This window comes from Anas platyrhynchos, chromosome 6 (assembly GCF_047663525.1).
Source record: "Anas platyrhynchos isolate ZD024472 breed Pekin duck chromosome 6, IASCAAS_PekinDuck_T2T, whole genome shotgun sequence".
In the NCBI taxonomy this organism is placed as follows: domain Eukaryota; kingdom Metazoa; phylum Chordata; class Aves; order Anseriformes; family Anatidae; genus Anas; species Anas platyrhynchos.
In genome coordinates, this window is record NC_092592.1 from 13568857 (window position 1) to 13589203 (window position 20347).

The 20347-nt window shown below is 39.0% G+C and overlaps 1 protein-coding gene across 1 annotated transcript in view; it reads right to left on the reverse strand.

Moving 5' to 3' along the window:
- LOC106019181 (uncharacterized) overlaps positions 1 to 20347 on the reverse strand; it is a 330836-nt gene that overhangs the window by 132464 nt on the left and 178025 nt on the right. Inside the window, exon 2 of the mRNA XM_072040223.1 lies at positions 876 to 1058. The gene's annotated coding sequence lies outside the window, so the exon portion shown is untranslated. The remainder of the gene's footprint in view (positions 1 to 875; positions 1059 to 20347) is intronic.

The following is a 20347-nucleotide window of genomic DNA, read 5'->3' on the forward strand; positions in this document are numbered from 1 at the left end:
CAGAGAGTAAAAATGTTTGGCTGTATCTGCAGATAATACAAGCTAGAAACTCCATAGGTATTTTTGTGTTTTAATAGGTATTAGAAATTCCATAGGTATGGAAGTTAAAAAAAAAAAAATCAAATCAAATACGCACTACTTTCCCCTCTATAGATTGGTAAGGAGGTAGTTTCTATAGATTTTTAAAAAAAAATTCACTCTACGGGACATAGAACAGTAAATATGTAGGAAAGCTGCTAAATCCCATGAGAGCCTTCCTGATAAATGGGCTTCCGTTAATCATATTGATAAGAAAACAGCAAATTGTATTTTCATATCTAGCCTTTGTGGAAAAATGCAGTGCATAATCCTAAGTACTAGAATGACAGTGTTAAAGAAAACATATTTATCCTTTATCCTTCCAGCTCAAGTTTGGTTACTATAACTTTTAAATGTATGACTGTTAAAATGCTGTTTTATAATAGTGAAACTAGAAAAGGTTAACAAAACCCAGCTTCTAAACCACAGGTCTCCAAAGGACGTACAGAATCTCTACTCTTTCTACTCCAACTATCTAACTGGATGTACACTGCATCTCTGCTCCAGCTGGGGGACACTGAGGTAGAGAGCAAACAAACAATTTATCTAAGGTCACCCAGAGGCAGAGACAGCCATGATGCCTGAGTTTAAAGCTTGTGCTCCTTTGACTAGTAATATCAGTAACATTTACATCATTGCAGTCTGCTATCACACCAGGTGACACCCACTCTAATACCGGCACAGGCAATTTACATGGTCTACAAAGGGCAAGCAGATTCATTCACTGCATCAGTATATATCATAGACAGAGTAAATAAAGTAGCCATTAAATAAGTAGGAAGCAAAACGGTGGTTACCCTACATTCCACATTGGTCTGAAGCGTCTCGCTTTATAACAAGTGTTTAATTCAGTTTATGGAATGTAAGGCACGTTACTTTGAAGCCATATATGTCTGTCAGAGTGAATCCTTGATCTGCCCTTGATGGATGACATTGACAGACAGTTGGCATTTCAGGACAGTCTGTGAGGCACTTGCAGGCTGTACATGGGGAAGAAAAGAGGAAAAAAAAGAAAGTAATTATGATCACCAAAGACACAAAGCTCCTTCTGCCTTCATCCATATTCTATGAGCATTCCCCCTGCACCCTTCACCTTCCACATTATTAACGATGTATTTAAGAATGGAATAAAAACTAACACTGAAGCCACTCATCTAAGGCAGAGTGGAAATGTCAGGTTGAAATCACAGGTTGCAGCATGGAAATATAAAAGAACTCCTGGCCTTTACACTTTTTTGGTCTGATTTGTGAATGAAGTGTGGATACCTACGGGAGACATTCGTTTTCCAAATGGCTTTGGGTAGCATATCTCTAAATAAATACATAAGCAAGCCCTTTCAGTCTTAAAACTTTGGTAGTTGTGTTCACATTATAATTGCTAAGTGATATTTGTGTTCAAAACAACACATTAATCATGAGAGACATGACCTTTAGAAAGATAACATTCTCACTCTATGTTTTTTTGTTTTTACCTTGGGACAAGATACTGCATAAGTTAAGGCAGGTCACGATACAAATAGAAGAAAAGATGGATTCATTTAAATCATATCAGCTATAATTTAATGTAAGAAAAAATACAGTTATATGAAATTGTTTCTGCAATGGTCAGCAGTGTAGTCTTCCATAATCTTCTGTTTTAATTACTAAATATAATTTTCACACACTGATTTTACACCTAACCAATAGTATCTTTCCAATAAAGAATAATTTGATATTAGAAGGAAGGTAGAAACTCCAGCTGAAGTCAGAACACTTGAAATGGAAAAAAAGATTGTATAAAAACAAAAACAATAACGACTGTTCAGGGCAGGATTGTTTTTCTTTTTCCTTTTTTTATTTTTTTTTCCCCCCTTCAGTGTCGTTCAAAGTATTTTTCCTGGAGAAAAGAGAAGCAGCTTAAGCTAGGAAGACCACACCTTTCTAACAGAGCCACAGAAAGTTGGCTCTGCTTTACTCCCTTTGAAAATCTCCATCGTAGAGGTCATTTAAATGAAAGTCACGATGAAAATGGCTGAAGAAAACATATATTATCTTACACCTGCACACATGCATGAACACGTTTACAATTCATCAAAACTGGTGAGAGAAGGGATCAGAATCTGAAAAAGCAAAGTTTATCCTTAAGAATCATCCAAGCTTTTTAGTATGAAGGGGCTTGGGTTTGTGCCCTGGATATGCATATCCCATCCCCTGGAGTATAGTTATGTGACCTGTTGGAAATGAAATTGCATGTCATGAAATCGCGCAAAACCCCATAAATAATTAGTGTTTCCATTTTCCAAAACAAATTGATAAAAATGATATTTAGCTTAGTTATTTCAGCCTAAGAAGCTTTGCCAGACTTGTGATGTTAATTCAATATTCTACTGTTGGAATGATAAAAAGAGATTTTTAAACCGAATCCCCTTGCCAGCATCAGGGGCAGGTTGGATTTATATGAGTTACAGGAAGTTCAGAGGCAGCACAAACGCCTTGTAGGATACAAAAAATATTGCAAGGATTATTATTACTACTTTTTAAGGAATCTATTTGAAGTAGTCGTTCTTCTAATTCACTGAAAGGAAGAACGCTGTCTAGAATATGCGGTGGCAGTTTTAGCCCATATATTTTAGCAGTCCTGAGTCAGGTATCATTTGCAACAAAGGAATTCTGTATTTTGGTGGTAGCAATACACCGTTCCAGAGAATACACAGCTGAGTAGAAACCTCAGTGATCAAGTGATTCTGAAAGCAGATACTGTCCTTGCACTTGAAAACTGTAACTCAATGGCAGATACCCATCAGTGCTTCACAGTCCCACTTCAACCTAGTTTAAGGTCAGACACTTCTGCAGAGAAGTGTGAATTCACTTCACATGAATTAAAAATAAAAGCAAACCTTAGCAGATGGAGGTACAAATTCTGGCAGCATTCAGCAACTGTTACTTTACAATACTTGCAAGGAATCTTCAGCGACTCATCTGAAACTTAAGGCCTGAGATCCCGTCAGGACTGCAAATGAAGTCAACCAAGCAAATTTGGCTGCTTGACAGAAAAGTGACAATTGAAAACAAATGCAATTGTCAATTTTGGCCCAATGTTGGTTGCTGGTGACTGATGTATAAATTAGGGACAGAACTGCTTGAAAGTCAAAACCGTCCTACGAAGAATATCATAGTCATTCAGATGGAAGGAAACAGTCCCAGTTTATTTCAGTCCCGTTTGCTAGGAAAGAAATTAAAAGATTACCCAGATTAAACCTTATCAGTTTGAGCTGTCTACATTTCTGTTAGTACCCTCAATTGTTTTGGGACACAGACTAATGAAAATGATATGACAAGTACAATTTGGCTTTTGTTTTGTACATTGACAAGTTTGTAGGTGCTTTCAAAGAAGTTTGAGGACAAGTATAATAAGGTGTGGACGATTTGGACGCTAAGGGGCTTGCTGTTTGGTCACAATTGCATGTCTGGGCTGGAGTGAGAGACATGATGCAGATACATAAGTGTCCTCAGCTGCACAAAGATTTGATTATGAGGCAACAAAGTACAGCCTGGAGTATCTTATTATGATAATGAAATTGATCTGTGGCACCACAAAAACCAACCAAACAAAACAACAAAAGATCTTTTCAAAGTCTGCAATCCAATCCAATCATATGGTCATTTCTAGCTGTCCAGATAGTGATTTCTATACACTAGCAGGTCAGGCAGGTTCATTCAGAACCCCAGAAATGCCACACACCCCCGCAAAGAAAGAAAAAGACTGAAGGGAACGTATGGTGCAGCGCAGAAATGAGGACTTTTATTCTGCTCTTGTTATTCTGGAAAGCATCAGTATAAGGAGATGTTGAGAAGGTGCAGCAGGGTGTATAACTCACGTTATACAGAAAGGAAGGGTGATATTCAGGTGGTTCAGCTGTTAGCATAGCTGACCTGTTGGCTATTATATCTCCATCTGCTTTTCCCTTTCATGAGTTCGCTACGTTAGCAGTGGCACTTGGCAGCACCTCTGCTTACCCACTCCATGTCAAGGGCACTGTGAGCGGGGTGACCAGTGCCACGAGTGGCCAAGCCTGGGAGGTATGGGGCACTCTGAGCTGTCCTCTGCCAGGGCCTTGACCTCCGCTGCTGGGGGGTGCTGTTGCCACACTGCAAGGAGGACCTAGAAAGAAGAGCAACCCTGGGAGTGCTGGCACTTGCCAAGGACTCAACACTGCAAGTCAGCAGGCCCCATGACAGAGCTGCACACAACTGCTTGGCCAAAATCTTTTAGATGCTCCAGCTTTTTTGTGTGTTAAACTCATGTTAGAGCCCTCTGAGTGACTCTTTTCTCTTTTTGGAATAGCTTTTATTAGCTATTAGCTTAGACCATTTGCTTCATTTTGGAACTAACTGAATGTAATGTTCAAAAGTGATGTTCAAACACACTGACAAAACTCAAGCAAAAAATCTCCACAAGCTCAATCACAAAACCTCCCAAGCTTAGTTGGCAGTATTTATAACAGTCCACAAAATGGGTTTACTCATGTTCCTTGTAACCATCTATAATAAGTTTGTAACATTTACTTACCATTTATTAACTCCTAAATTACCATATGCAAATGGTCCCTTAATACAAATTGTTATTTAATCTTAATTAAGGATTTTATTTCTGGCCTTTTGTGAATTATTTGAATGACTCCATAAAGAAACAATTTATTAAGTGATGTGTTTCTCGAAATAAATGGAGTGAAATATATTGCCTACATCTGCCAAAGGAACGGAAGCTGTGTCCCGTCCACCTCCTACTCCTAATAGTGCAGCAGCAGGGTGCCACATTACCTGTTGTGTGTCACGACAACCTTTCAGTGAAAACTGATCTGTTTTTCTCTCTCCTTTAGCTGCTGATTATTCCCCCTGGCCCAACTGAAGACGTTGTTTTAGGCTGTGAAGTTCAATTTGTACTGCAGTATCTTTGGAAGAATATTTCTAATGACCACAAGCCTCAAATGGAAAATAAATACATAATTCCTTAAAGCTGTTTAAACTTTTGCAGCGAAGAAAATGAAAAATTTTCCTATGGTTCAAAATTCAGAATAAACATGGAGGAAATCTGTTCAAACATTTACGTGCAAACATGTGTTCACGTGTATTTTCATGACTGCAGTTTTCAATATGCTGAGCAGGTTTCTCAGTTGGTACAGCTCCGTAGAGTCCCAGTCTTTCAGTACAAGCAGTGTCTATATGGGGGTACTTTGGTGGGACACAACCAGTTTAAACCAGCTGAGATTTGTTTCCTGGATTAGGTTCAAAAGTGTCTTGAAGCTCAAAGTGAAATTTATTACATGTGCCTGAACCAGCTTTCATTTTAAGCTGCAGGTAAACTCTTCAAGTAATTTCAATGCAAATGCATAATTCAGCTCAGGTTCGTTTGAAATGTGTGCACACAGACTAAGTATTTCTTTCAAATACTCAAACCAGATATATTTTCAGCTTCAAGTTCCACCGCAAACATTTCACACAGCTCAAATTCAAATCAAATTGCAAATTCAGATAACATTAACCTGTAATTTTAGCAAAGCAAACTCCAGAAATTGTACCTAATCTTATCACATAGCTCTCTGGGTTTTATTTCTTAAAATATACAAAAAGACAACCCTCAAATTCACATTTAACACAACACTCCCAAGTATGCTAATTGTGATTAAGACCCTAATTCCTCCTCTGGAAATAAATCAAAGTACTCTTATAAGAAATATAGTATGGAAAAAAAATATCAAAGATTTACCTTTCATCACTTTGCTTGATTTTGATTCTGTATGATTAGAAGTGGTTTGTGGAACATGCTTGAAAGGAAATGAGAAGTGGCCTGATACATACGTCAGGTTAAAGGCTTTATTTTGTTTTGTTGGCCTAAAATAGGAAAATAGGATGTGTCTTTTCTTCTTCTTTTGGATTACTTTCAATATATGTATATTTATGGCATACAAGATTTTTATTGTTTTTAAACACAACAGTGCAAAACTTTGTAGAGCTGCACAGACGTCTACCAGTTTCTGGTCTGTTTCTCTGTACGTGACAGAAAATTATAACAAATCAGTAAGAATGAGAAACATGGAGCTACAATTCTGCATTATTAAGCTTGGGTGTTATGCGTAATTCTTGAGTGGGCAGCATTATAGTACACAGTTTGAGAGGTTACCGGACTCAAAGAAGACAGTATCAGGATTGCTGAGAAAAGAACACTGATTTAGCCATTCAGAGAAATTGAAAGAAAAAGAGAGGAAAATATCAAAAGTGAACATGCTTATCAGACAGATAGTCATGCTCTCTCTAATGGTGCATTAGAGATTTAAAATTCTAGATCCTCTTTTTATTTTTCTTCCCTGTGGCAGAGGAAAAAAGCTAAAACCAAAAGTTTCTCCTCTACTGGAAATGTAATGGAGACTTTTATTATTTTTTAATCATTCTGGTCTATGACATCCTGGTCAAGTAACAAAGCCCTTCATTTCAAGAAGTTGCCTAGTTAATTATATCACTATGCTATTATTAATCCACAGTGTCAGACAAGCTTAAGTCTTCCACACTGAACCTTCAAGAGATCATTAATATGAGAAACTCATTCAGTAGCAGAAGTGAAAATACGCTGCCAATGCAATGCCCACGATGCAGGGCAGCCTGTGGGGGCTCATCCCTTATAAAATGCCAGCTGTTACAGACCAGTGTGCCACATCCCTCTGGAAACTGGTTGCTGTGAGCCTGCCTTCCCATTGGAAACACCATCACCTCAACACCCCCTGGCGTCCTTCGCTTCAGCTCATTTGATGGCCCAGGCTCAGCAATCTAAAATGCTTCTGCAGCTTTCAGGTAGAGGATGTGGTCACTGACTGAGCGTGCTGGGCACAGGTATTACTGGCAACACTTTTCTTGAGCAGAGACTGATTCATCAGCACAGGAGTCAGAGCTTTCCTGGGGACATTTCAAGGGAGGGGATGAACATTACAAACTTCACAGCCTTTAATGCTCAGGAGAAGGTGATTTTAACCTCAGTTTTCTAACAGAATATATTTAATCAAAGAAGAAACTCTGGAGTCTACTACAACAAAGCTGACCTCACCTACATATGTAGAGAAATGATGAGTGGACAAACAACAAATAGCAGACAGAGACATAGCATGGTCACCACACTTAGTGGCTGTACTAAGTGTTCTTTGAGAAGATATTTTACAGTGTTGAGTGCAATATTTACAAGCCTAAGTAGGTTAAACCAGGCTAAAATAGAATTGCTCATTCATAACCTGAGAAAGGTGACACAAAAATCTCTGCCTGGGATTCAGTGATCTGTAATGGCAAGTAAGGTCAGCTAAATAGCAAGCAGAAATTTTATGTTATATACCTATCTGTTAGGAATACACGAAGAATCTCTGGTTACAGAGAGCAAGTATAATCTTTTGGGTACACAAATTATGAATGAACAGGACCAGTAAGATAACATGCTTGCATGATTAAAAACTCCTCTTCAAGCATTTCTTCAGCTATACAGACCACCTAAATATGTGTGAAATGGGAACAGAGCCAGTATTGCCTTCAGTCTAACTTGCATACTTAATTAACCCAAGAATTCACAACTAAGTCCCACCATTATTTCTCTAGATCTTTGTAATTGTCTTAAAACAAACTAAAAAACAAGCAAGCAAAGAAGCAATACTATAATTACATCTTCTAAAGCCTATGCCCCTACTGTCTGCTGATAGCACAATCCAGACCAGATTTCCATATCTGACCCTTCGCTGGCTAGCTTGACAGTTGACTGCCAGGACCGTCACGCAGGGTATCTGAAGGCTGTTCATGATGCAGCTCTGTTTGGAAGCTGGGCAAGAAGCAAAATTGTGCTGCAGCCACACCAAAAGCCTTTATATTTCCTAGCTCTTCTACATTTTAGAGACTTGCTGTGAGTTAAAAGAGCATGAGAAGAGTATGGTGTGAGGTTCAGCAACAGTTCAGATGTAGCAGCAATGATCTACATGCACCATGACACCTAACTCATTCCTTTAGTACTGCTGTTAGCTTTCAAAAGGAGCAATGAAACACCCTTGGTTCCAAGCACTGAAAAGCTGTATAAAACCCAGTGCACTGTGAGCACCAAAGCACCCTCAAGGGGACCAGCAGATCTAAATGAGATTTTAATGTTAATAAGTGCTGACTGACCTTTTCCATTAACTTACTCATGTGTCTCCAGCAGACAATGGAGTACCCACAGTGTACGAGCAATAGGTTAAGTGGACAAACTCATCCTTTAGAAGGAATTAACAAATCCCAGTTAAAAATGCAATTGGCTTCCAGAAAAATAATTTTGAGCAATGTTTTTGATCAGCCCAGATCTGAGTGATACTGCTGCAAAAACATTATACTTATGTGGAATTAAAAAAACATAGGGCTTGAGTAGAATTAGAGAAAATTATGCAGCTGAGACTCTAGCCTGTAGCTGAGAGTTTGTTTCCATAAGAAATATTTAGAGCTCTGTTAAGTGGTTCTGACAGTAATCTGGGACTGTAGAGACTGGGGTTAAGTCTCCTGTTTTGTAACACAACCAGTGAAGTCTGATGAGGTGACTTTATCCAACTGTGCTTGCATTTCCAACCTGTAAAATGGGAGTATCACTCCTTACTTCTCAGGATGAAATCAAGATAAATGGATTAGGCAAGCCATTCCATCCACAGCAGGACTAATAAAGCCTGTATTTTTTTTCTCCTTTCCACAACTTGCTACAGGCAATCCAGCTTCTTCCTGCATCTCCATGACATCTGTGCCAGTCAAAACCCAGCACGTGCAGTGCCTAGCTCAAGTACCAGTTGCCCAGCCAGTGCCTCCTTCCTGACTGGCGCACCAGCTGCTCCCACGTACAACAGCTCAGTTCTGCCAACTTGTCCCGTTAGTAAACAGTCCTGTGTGCTTTTCTGCTCAACCCTGCTTCCATTTTTAACAAAAGCTGTAGGAACACGTGTATCTATGACTTCTGCTCTCTTCCAAGTTTAGCTGCAACTGCCTCATGATTGAGAAGTTCCTGTGAAGCGAGCATACACAGGCCAGATACACAGACTTCTGTCACAGAGATCAGCCTTGCTCAGTTTGGGCCCTTTGCAGTGCAAACATCACCTCAGTGGAGACAGCCCACAGATTAACATTTCCTCTGAGTTAGCAATTTGCAATGCAGTAACAAATTAGAACAGTCCCTCCCTTATGATCTAACCTATTCTTGCAATAGTGAAATGCTAAGTCCCATATTTTTAAAAATTGGAAGTTTGAAATATCAGGGCTAATTGCAATGTACAACTAGGGGTCCAAGATAGTATTCAACTAGCAGTCGATGTTTTCTTTAAGAATTCAGTTAGTTAAAGTACAAGATTCCTACATTGATGTCGTTCTCCTTTGAAGGTAATGTAAGCAGATCAACGTTAGTATTAGCTCCAAGTATCACCACATAAACCGACAGAAGACAAATTAATCTGATATTCACTGAGTCTACAGAGTGGGCAAGTTAGCAGCAGCTAAGAAAACAGGGTTACAAACAGCATGAAAGAAGTCTGCACAGCTTACGAGGGGCTCTTTCATCATAAGCTGCTTCTCTCTGGAACAGTTCTGGTAAGGTGGTGCTGAGCCACACATTAAAACGGATTTCACTGAATGAAACCATTAATGAGCCAGAGAGAAATCCATTACTCCTTGAGACATTAGAAATGACAGGAATAAGGCTAGCCTGCATTGATTCTCTCAACCAACTGAAACCCTCTACATTCACTGAAATAAATGCAATGGGAACCAAGTGCAGGTGAGATCCCGACAATATAAGGAAAAGAAAAGGGAGGGGAGAGTTGGTTAGAATTAGGTGTTCCCCATTCTCTGATCACCTGACAAGTCTCAGTGTGCTTTGGCTTCCCTTCCTTTCTCTAGCTGGATTTTTTTCATGAAAATTTTCTTAAGATCACCATTTTATTTAAAGACAACGTTCAGAACCTGAAAAAGGGTTGACAAAATCATAATGGAGACTTATTTTTTCATCTACTTCTTCCCTTATTTGAACTAACTAACAATCAGACATAGCTGTCATCCTCTCAATGAAGGTTAAAACATCTAAAATATCTGTGGTTCCATTCATTATGTGCCTTCAACTACCAAAAGAATGTCTTATGTTATCTTCTAAATACTGTTGCTTATCATCTGACCTGTAGCATTAATAATTGTGGCTCCTCCCTTCTGTGAAGGCACTGTAAGAGAAGATAAAAACCTAAGAGCAGTCATCTAAGGTAAGTACTGGAATTTGCCACTTTCAACACCAAGTCAGGTCTTCAGATGGTACAGTGAGCAAACAAATTTAAGTAAAATGGGTATAGGAACCTACACCAGAGTGCATTGGGAAACTACAAGTACTGTGACTGGTAGAGCAGAATGTTGCTGCGAATGCTTGGCTTTTTCACAGAATCACAGACAGATGAGGTTGGCAAGGACCTCTGGAGATCATCTAGGCCAACCACCTACTCGCAAAGCATGGTCTCCTACAGCAGGTAGCAGTCAGGCTTTGAGCATCTCCAAGGATGGAGACTGTGCAACATATCTGGCAAGGTGTTCCAGTATTTGATCAACCTTACAGTAAAAAAAAAAAAAAAATCTTTTATGCTTAAACACAATTCCTTGTATTCAATTATCTGTATACTAAGATCCAAAACATGTTACACTGATTCTTGTCATTGTATAGCCTGAAATGTCTTCTCTTACGGATGCAGTGATTACAAAAGCCTGTTAAGACACAGGTAACACTTGCAGTATAACGACACATGACAACTGACATCTTTGGGACCTCTAGCTTTATGGTACCATTTTTTTGAGACATACTTTGCTGCATGTCTTTAGTGGGTTGGTCCAGGAACCACAGAAGATAAACTGATTTGGTTTGTGGTATACAGCAGTCTTCAGTGTAGGGAGACTTTTATACTGAGGGATAAAAAGCAATTGCTGGCAAAAGCAGACTAGATTTGACTACTGTCTGAATTTGTTTTTGAATTTGCAACTGTTCTTGCAAAGCTCTGTAAAAACTAACATGACAGTCAGAAATTGCATGACTTAAATGCACTAGAAAAACAATCATTTTACAATAATGTTTCACTTAGGGTTCTTCATTTTATATGATAATTCTACTCCATTCTGAAAAAATAAATCAGGAATCAACTTATTTTCAAAACCAACAATGAATTTCTCAAGGGTAAGTAAGGAAAGGCAGATCATTGACTTTTTATAAGAGACCTTGGATCTGAATGTCAAGATAGTAGGAATACAATGTCCTAGAAAAAAATAATAGTGTCAAGTTCTGCCAAACAGTTATTCAAGTGTTTTCACTTTTTTTTGGTAATGAGTCTACAGATGACCACCTCTATCTTGGCCTCACTATGCAGAAGTGTTTACAGGCTGTCTCAGTACCTACAGACTGTCACAACCCAATACAACAATATATCTGCACACTTATAAGAAAAAACTGGGGCTTTGTGTCATCTTTGCATGTCACAAAATCATAATTTCACTAACTTGACTGTTTATTTTCCATATTTTTTTTTCCTAGAACACCATAAACAAGATTGTAAAATGATCCAGTGTCAGCACAGTCTGCCTTCAAAAATCCTTCACTTTCTTATAAAATAAGAGATGCAACTAAGTATTTGGAAAGAAAGAAAACAAACAAACAAGCAAGCAAGCAAGCAATAAAACCCAAAGAACTTAATCAGACTGAAATGCCTTGGGAGGAGGCCAGATACTGCATAACCATTTATACCTCTGTGACCTATTCTGACTGCTCTGTTATCTCGGACACCTGCACTATTTCAGCTATTGTCTGTCTTTATGATATCAAACTCTGAAAGATCTTTCTTTTATGTGCTTAGAAAACACACAGCACCATGAACTTTACTGAAATCTAAGTAATTTATCATTACTATGTCATCATCAAGAATTTTACACAGAAGCAATAACTATTTTTCTTTGCTTAATGTTCTCCCATTTCTCCTTCCCTTCACTGAGACGCTCAGAATTTTTAAAGCCATTTCACCCACTTTCCCATACCCCAGCCCCCTTTCTCTGCATATGCAATCAAATATGTTGCATTTTAATAACTTTCAATTTTTATAAAGGAATCTCGTATGTTTGGTCTTTCTCGTAGTAGTTTATTTATCCTAAACTCTTCCATTTTGGTGTTCATATCTTTCTGATAAAGCAATATCCTGACCTTAGTGCAGTTTTTCAGACACTGCCATACTGGAGCCAAGTCAACATGAATGATTAATTCCTACTCCAAAATACATGCATCAATAGTACTAATCAAATCTCTCTGGCCATTTGCGCTGCTTCATCACATAGATTTGTTTCACTTTTCTATCCACCCTTCCTTATGTAATAACTTCCCATCTGCACAGCTAGCTTACAGGCCTCTCCAATGTGGTTGCTGATTTTTTGGATTATTTTTTTCCAAAATGGTCTTGCTTCATTTTTTGAGTTGAATACCACTTTCTGGCATCCTAACCTATCTATCACCATCTCTAATGCCTGTAACCATATCTTCTGAAAGTCAACAGGAGTCTTTCTGTAAACTCTACAGGCTTTGGGTCTGGTTCAATTCCATTTGTACCCTTCCCTCCTGCAACCTTGCATGACCAATAGCAGCAGTTGATAGCATGATCACTAATAACATCTAGTGTGGAACTGTCATGTACAATAACTGTTCTCTAGCTAAGTGGTCTCCAAACTTCGATTGATTGTATACCCCTATCTTTTTTTCCTTAAAAAAATTTGAGCATGCACTCCCTAAGTGTATGTATATGTATATATATATATATGTATATAAAAATAATATACAGGCACTACTGATTAATGTTATAATCATTATAAAACAGAAGTTAAAAAAAAAATAAAAAATGATGGGAAAGATGAAATAAGCCTTATTTCTATAAAAATATTTAATTTGTTAATAATACAAAAATTTCTTCCTCCCACACTTAGAGCTCAGTCACTGCTACTTTTTTACCTCATTCCTTACTCTCCCAGTCCTTGGTGTTTTGTAGGAAACACACATTAATAGCTACCAGACAGAGTTGTCTTCCAGAAGCAATCTCCCTAGAAAGGGGATAGCTGTCCTGCTATGTGTGTTTAATAAATACCATTGTACATTTGTATTTTATTTTGGTTTCACTGTTAACTTTTGATTGTCACAATTATTAATGTATAGCTAAATTCATGAAGGTTTACTTTCTGTTAAAGAAAAAAAGGTGTCCCAGAAAGTCAACGAATAGGCAGTCTAAACCAAAACAATCCCTTCCCTCCTCCCTCCCCCCCAAAAAATAATCCACCACCAAGAACAAAAAAACAAAACCCACAATAATAGTGCTTTAACTAAACCAGCATTAGAAGTATTTAATGGAGTATGTTCCGATGAAGAAAGTTAATACTTGTGAGACGTCTATACATTTTTTGTCTTTTTCAATGCTAAAAGGAAAGGAGACAAAATATGTTTTGTTAACCTGTTCTTCATGAGACTTTCCTTTAATAGATCAAAAGCCTTACTTGGGTTGTTTGTCTTTTCCAGTTTGGCTGCCATTGCAAATGCCCTTCTGTGCTCCTGATAGCCTTCTACTCGTTTCTCTTGGTAAGATAAATATTGCACTTGAAGCTGTCTCATAAAGCTGTATGCTTTTTTTGTGTGTTTCCCTTTTATTGCCTATTGTACCTATCGTACTAAGGAACTCATTCCTGTGGGCTCACTGCAGGTTATACATCCAGAGAAGACCACAAAATTACATTTGGGGCTATTGTCTGTACAGGCAGGTCTGCTTCCAGGACAGGAGCCATTTTCTGAAGAACAGAGCAATTCAGCTCAGGGTTTGAGTGATATAAATAAACAGGGATAATGATGACCCCTGTAAAGCTGAAAAGTTGGTAAACTCACAGACTTCCAACCCTTTGTTCAGAAACCCTTGAATATCAGCATGGAACCACGCAGCTAAAATTCAATTCCCTTTCAGCTTAGACAAGCTTCTAATATATTTTTTAAGAAGTGGGTCAAGTGAAGCGTATGTCTCTAATCTGGGGGGGCAGAAACAAACCTTGAGCCTATTCTAGTTTGAAAATCAATGAAAACATAATGCTAGCACAGACAGACCCCAAACTCTTTACAGATGGTAATGCCTGAACCATAAGAGTCTCTTGGCCATGCAGGTGCCAGGTTGCATTTGCAGGGCCTGTATTGTAAAAGCAGAGCTCACCTGATCGCAGGGTGTCCCACTGCTGTTTTTACGTAGTTGATTTTCAGAGTAACTTCACCATCTAAGCAATGATAGAAAATGGGGAGAAAAAAAATCCCATTGAAGCACTGCACTGGGTTTTGATGAATGCCTCCTCTGTCCCACCACCACACTTCAGGCAGGCTCCAGCTATGCCAGCATTACACGAACACAAGACAACTTCATTCTGCTCACAGCTACACCAGCCACAGCTTAGTGGCACTACACTTGAAGTCTCACCAAAAGCATCTTCCCTGACTGGTCTGGGGCAAACAACAATAAGGTGTCATAGGACACTGACACCATAAGAAAGTTTCCATGTTGGACAGCAGGAATATATATGTATATATGTATAAATATATATATAAACGTTCTATTTTCTTTGTACCATTAGATCACAGACATTCTTCAGGCAAGAGTTAACTTGAGCGCAGTTTCTGTCTCATACCAGAAAATACATCTTCACCTCAACATATAAATTCTGTTTTTAAATGTAAGGCATCCGTTGATCAAGGCGTTTACAGCCAGAAGTGATAAGCAGTTTCTCTGCTAAGTATGGCAGAGAAAGCTCTCTTCGTTTATTTTTCTTTCAGTGTGTGGTTTCATAATTATAGGACCACTGCATATGATTTAACATGACATTTCTCAAGTGTTTTACAGAGAATTTAATTTGCATTCTGGAGAAGATTTGTAAAGATCACGGAAGCACAAAATATCAGATCAGTGGGTTATTAAGAGATGACGTGAAGTTCAAAAGCCTTCAGTGATCTTTGGGTCAAGCAACCACAAGAGCTTTTTCCTCACCTGTAAGCTAGAACATTTTGTGACCATGATCAGATTTATTGAGTTCCACAGCAAAATTCAGAAGTACAATTCTTTAATGCTTCCATGCTGTTGTAGCAATCTCAAAAACAGCCACGACAGTTGTCGTGTGCGTGCACAGCTGAAATGTTAGGATAATCTGAGTAATCCGACAGTAGGTTCACACAGGGAACAGCTAGGCTGGGTGTAGGAGACGAGGCTACTTCTTTCCATAGAAATCAACGGGAATTTTGCCACTGACTCCAGCAGAGGCAGGATTTCATTCAAACCACGTAATTACACGTCTATCAGCGTACAAGCCCACGACTGCGTGTGACGGAGCGTCAGCAGCACGCCAGGCGGCATCGCCCCACTGCCTTTGCGCTGCTGCCTGCGGTGCCGCTCGCTGGCTGCTTGCTGAGCTCGTTCAGAAGTGCTCGGCTGCAAGCCCTGCACCTACTTCATTTATTCCTACCTGGAGGCAGGCTTCCTCCATAACGTTTCTTAAAAGAACTTCAAGTGGGAATAAAAGGTGTTGATAAGATCATTAATAATTTGTAGCCAATTTCTCAAATACACCTGCTAACAGAACATCTTGGAAACACACCTCACGACACCTCGAGCTCTGTGATAATGAACACAAACCCAAAGCTGATCGTGGAGAAACTGCATTGGCAAGTCCACAAACTGATCTGTCTAAATTCAAGCATCACTCATGATCACAGTATAAATATTCTAAGCATGAATCTGTCACCACAATTTCCAAATGATTCTTCTCTTTTTGATAGGCTGAACCACAATCCTGGCACTGAACAGCCCTGACCTTTGGGATATTAAAAATTCACATCAATATTTTTATAATACAGGACACTAATTTTTCTTGAGCTGCAAATTTATGTTTAGGAAATTAGCTATATTCTGAATACCTGCCAGTCTCTAATTTCTTTTCTTTCTTCCTGTGAATGAATATTTAAATTGCCCTGAGGCAGCACTTGGACTGCAGTGTGCTGCTTTGTTATCTGTTTCTAAAAGAAAGCTCCTATCTGTGGAGAACAGTGGAGAAAAAGGTTTCCCATCTGGGCAAATATGAGCTTTTGCCAGTAAGAAATGTTTGCTTATATGGCTTACAAGGTAGAAAAAAAAAATCAATTTTTCATAAGGCACCAATTATTTGTAGGACAATGGGTAGGGGTGAGTGGGAGCTAGTTCTGAATGTAAATGAAAATTTCATATACGAAAGGTATTACTGAAATAAGTCCACATTCTGAAAATGGAATTAGCTTGGACATAGCTGCCCAAGACTAATTCTCTTCTGTTTTCTGTTAATTGCACTTCTGAGAGGTAAGACCTATCCACCTGCATAAGCCAGTAAAACTTGGAATGCTTTTATCGCTGTACCCAAGAAGCCAAAGAAGTGCATGTTGTACTAAGCAAGAAGATATCAGTCCAAATATTTCACTCTTGCCTGAGCTGTGAGTGGGAGTCATCAGTTGCTGCAAAACATTTTTAGAGTGTTTTTAGAGTTTTACTTGAACACCAAAAAGCAATTATGCTTTTCAGAAAACAAAGGAAATACCATCGCAGGATAAGAATGGAAAATGAAGGGGTGAAAAAGGGGTGTCTCAAGTAACAAATCCTCTGGCAGTTCCAGTAAGATCAGGGACATCGCTTCAAGGGAAACTATGCTGTATACGCTTTCTGCAAATGTGGCCATGCATACAGCATTATTCTTTTTGCTTTTAATTCACTTGACAGTAGGAGCTTACCAGTTTTCTTGGCAGGTAAGTGGATATTTTTTCTTGTTTTGAAAGTTGTTCCAGCTAGTAAAAGCTTTTCTTTTATTAATTAAGATCTTTATTAAGCAACGAAGCTCTCAGATGCAGATGAAAGGACAAGGTATGGCTAATTTTGAAATAAGTGAGGCTACAAGCATCGAGTAGAGAAGTTTGAAGGGATGATATTTCTGCTGCTCCAGAAATATGGGTTTGGTTGGCCTCTTTCCAAATACCTAAATTGTAGATACTCCGCTTGGTATTCAAGCTTTAGACAACATCAACAGGAAGGTGTGATTAAAAGTAATAAAAAATCGTGCTTTCTTGGACAGTGAAGATTCCAGTCTTTATTCTATGAAGCACAAGATGCAGACAAAAACTTGCCGGGACTGTGCTTCATTTCCAAAGGCTTGCAGAATTCTGACATAAAAGAACCTCTACCATTCCTCAGAATATGAATGATGTCCTTCGCTCCTGAGATGAACTATTGCTTCGTGTTCACATAAATGTCATGGTTTCCACATGAAATACTCAGAATTAAAGGAAAATTATGAATGAATTACCCTTCAGACTGAACTCATCTTCTCCAGCCTAGATTCCAAATACATCTGAGAAGAAGTGTAGTTTGTCAGATAGTATAAAACATACTGCCAAATTCCTTAAGCTCGCTAGATCCCTTAGCTCAAAATATCAGATGCATGCTTGTGTCCTCCTGATTTACATATGAAGTTTATAATTAACCTTCTTCTCTCTCTTTTTCAAAAGTAGATATTAAAAGCTGAATCCTAAAAAAAAGACAGTAAATAGGATTTACTGCATATTAGCATATTAGAAGAGGTGGGGGTATGACTGAAATTTGTTCTGTACCTCATGAACCTCCCAGACAAAGGAAGTCCAGTGCACTTGAGATAAGTAGGCACATCAGACCTACTTCTTCCTTTTAACAAATGTTTACGTCCTCCTAAATGTCACTCTTGGAGTAACCAGAAGAAATGTCACAGTAGATAATATGCCTCACTGACATCAGGCATTAAAAACCATCATCAGGTGCAGTGGCAAATCACTATTTGGATTGCTGTGGAAGCACTTCATGTACTTCTACTGGGCAACAGTTCCCAAGAATCCCCAAAGTCAGCAACCTTTCAGTGTGCAATAATGGATTCTTTTTGTTTGTTTGCTTGAAAGGAAATGGGGAAAAAAAAAAAAAAAAAAAAAAAAAAAGGTCAAGCAGCACCAAATTCGGCTAATTTATCTTTGATTTTAGTGTGTTATCAGACTACTCCTTTTTGTCTCCATTTTCTTACAAAGAAGTAATTACCGCAGAAGATTGTATTCAGAATTAGAATAGAGAGATCAATATTCACTAAAAAATGTGAAGGATCTTCTGAATGCTCAATAGCATCCCTAGTAATAGTCACAGATGAGCTGAACGCAACACTTGGTGGTCCTGGTGACTGTTAGAAAAAGGTATCTACCTCTCCAAGGCAGGTACAGTTTGAGCGAGCTTTGCCTAGGTACTCAGACAGCAGTCTCTGCATTGAAAAGTTCTGCACATCTCACAGTGAGAAGCAAAACTAGATTATTATTTTTTTTTTTTTTTTTTGTGTCTGCTTCCAAATCTAGTGGTATCCTGATGAGAGGCATGTCAGAAAAGCTGATTAGGATAAAGACCCATAAATCATGAGTAACCTGGTTGAATTAGCTCTTCCCTGCAGGCTTGTAAAAAGACAGAATTTTATCTGCTTCTCAGAGAGCCAGCCTAGGAGGCATATCATATCAGCTTTATAAATCTGTGCCGAAGCATGAGACAGAATAATGACAGTAGGATAATTATCACGGTAACATTAGAAACTCAACCTTCCCTCCCTCCTCACTGTGAGAGAAATGGATGTCTTCCTGTTACATTTATCAAAGATTTTAAACCATACAGCTGATAGTATACCACTTGGCAAGAACTCAGGGGACGAGCAGATCAAGTAACTGTCTTTAATCGGAAAACGATAGTTGGGAAATGGTTGTTGCCATTTTTATGCAAATCTAAGCTTAAGTTGATACTCACAGCTTGTGGATAAGAACGTGAAAATGGTAGGAGATGTTTGGGATCTGATGAGATGCATCCCCAAGTGCTGAAGGTCTTTGAATGTGTCATTGCAAGGACACTTTTGCTTAGCTTTGAAAGGTCATGATCAAGGGACGCTCCTGAGGACAGGAGCGACATTTGATTTCTTTCAATCTTCAAGAAGGGCATGGAAGAGGACCTGGGGAGCTACAGACTGGTCATCCTCAATCCCTGGAAAGGAGGTGGAGCAGATAATGCTGGAAACTATCTGAAAATATATTAAGAAGGTGATTTGCAGTAGTCACCATGGATTTATAAAGAAGAAAATGTAATGCTTTGACAGCTTTCTATAATGCATGACAGCTTTCTATAATGAGATGATCGGCACAGTGGCTGAGGGGATGTCGTGACAAAACAAAAGGAAATGCAAAGTCCTGCCCCTGCAGAAGAATAACGCCTTCCACCAGCACCGGCTGGGGCAGACAAGATGTAAAGCAAATATGCGGACTGTGAGTCCTGGTGGACACCAAGTTGAACATGGGGCAGCAGTGTTCCCCCATGACAAAGGCAGCCAGCGGCAGCCCGGGCTGCATTAGATAGGTAGAGTGCTGCCATCAAGTCCCGTTCCCCTCTGCTCACCACTGGTGAAGCCACCTCTGTAGTGCTGCGAGCAGCTCTGAGCTCCTCACTAAAGGACACTGACTTAAAGGAGTGAGTCCAGGAAAGGGCCATAAGGTGATAAGGGCTTGAAATATCAGCCATATGAAAAGGGGCTGGGGGAAACAGGCCTATAAATACCTGATGAGAATGTGTATAGATAAAGCCAGACCTGATAAACAAAGGAAAGAAAAACAAAAACTCTAACAGGTTGCCTAGAGAGGTTGAGAAGTCTGCATCCTTGGAGATATTCAGAACCTGATGGACACTATCCTGAGTAACCTGCTATAGCTGACCCTGCTTTGAGCTGTGGGCTCGGATGTGTCTAGTCCCGACGTGTCTTCCAACCTCAGCTATCCTATGACTATGTATTTATCAGACAGTGGGAGACTGATGAAAGATAAAAATACAATGATACAGGACAGACTCTGTGACCCTCTCTCTGTGAATAATTCCACTGTAATCAATGAGGATACTTGAAATCAGTGGTGCTGCTCATGACAAGTGAGAGTGGCTTTATTGTTTCAAGAATTATACTCAAGCATCCTTAAGCTTTGTAAAGTCACCACCAGCAGAAAGTACTTAAAAGCAGAGTGTGTTCAGCTGCCTTTTTTTTTTTTTTTTTTTATAATGACACTGGTGCTGCTCAGCAAATTCTCTTTGCCAGATATGCTATCCCCAAAAGACAATATGTTGCAAATCAC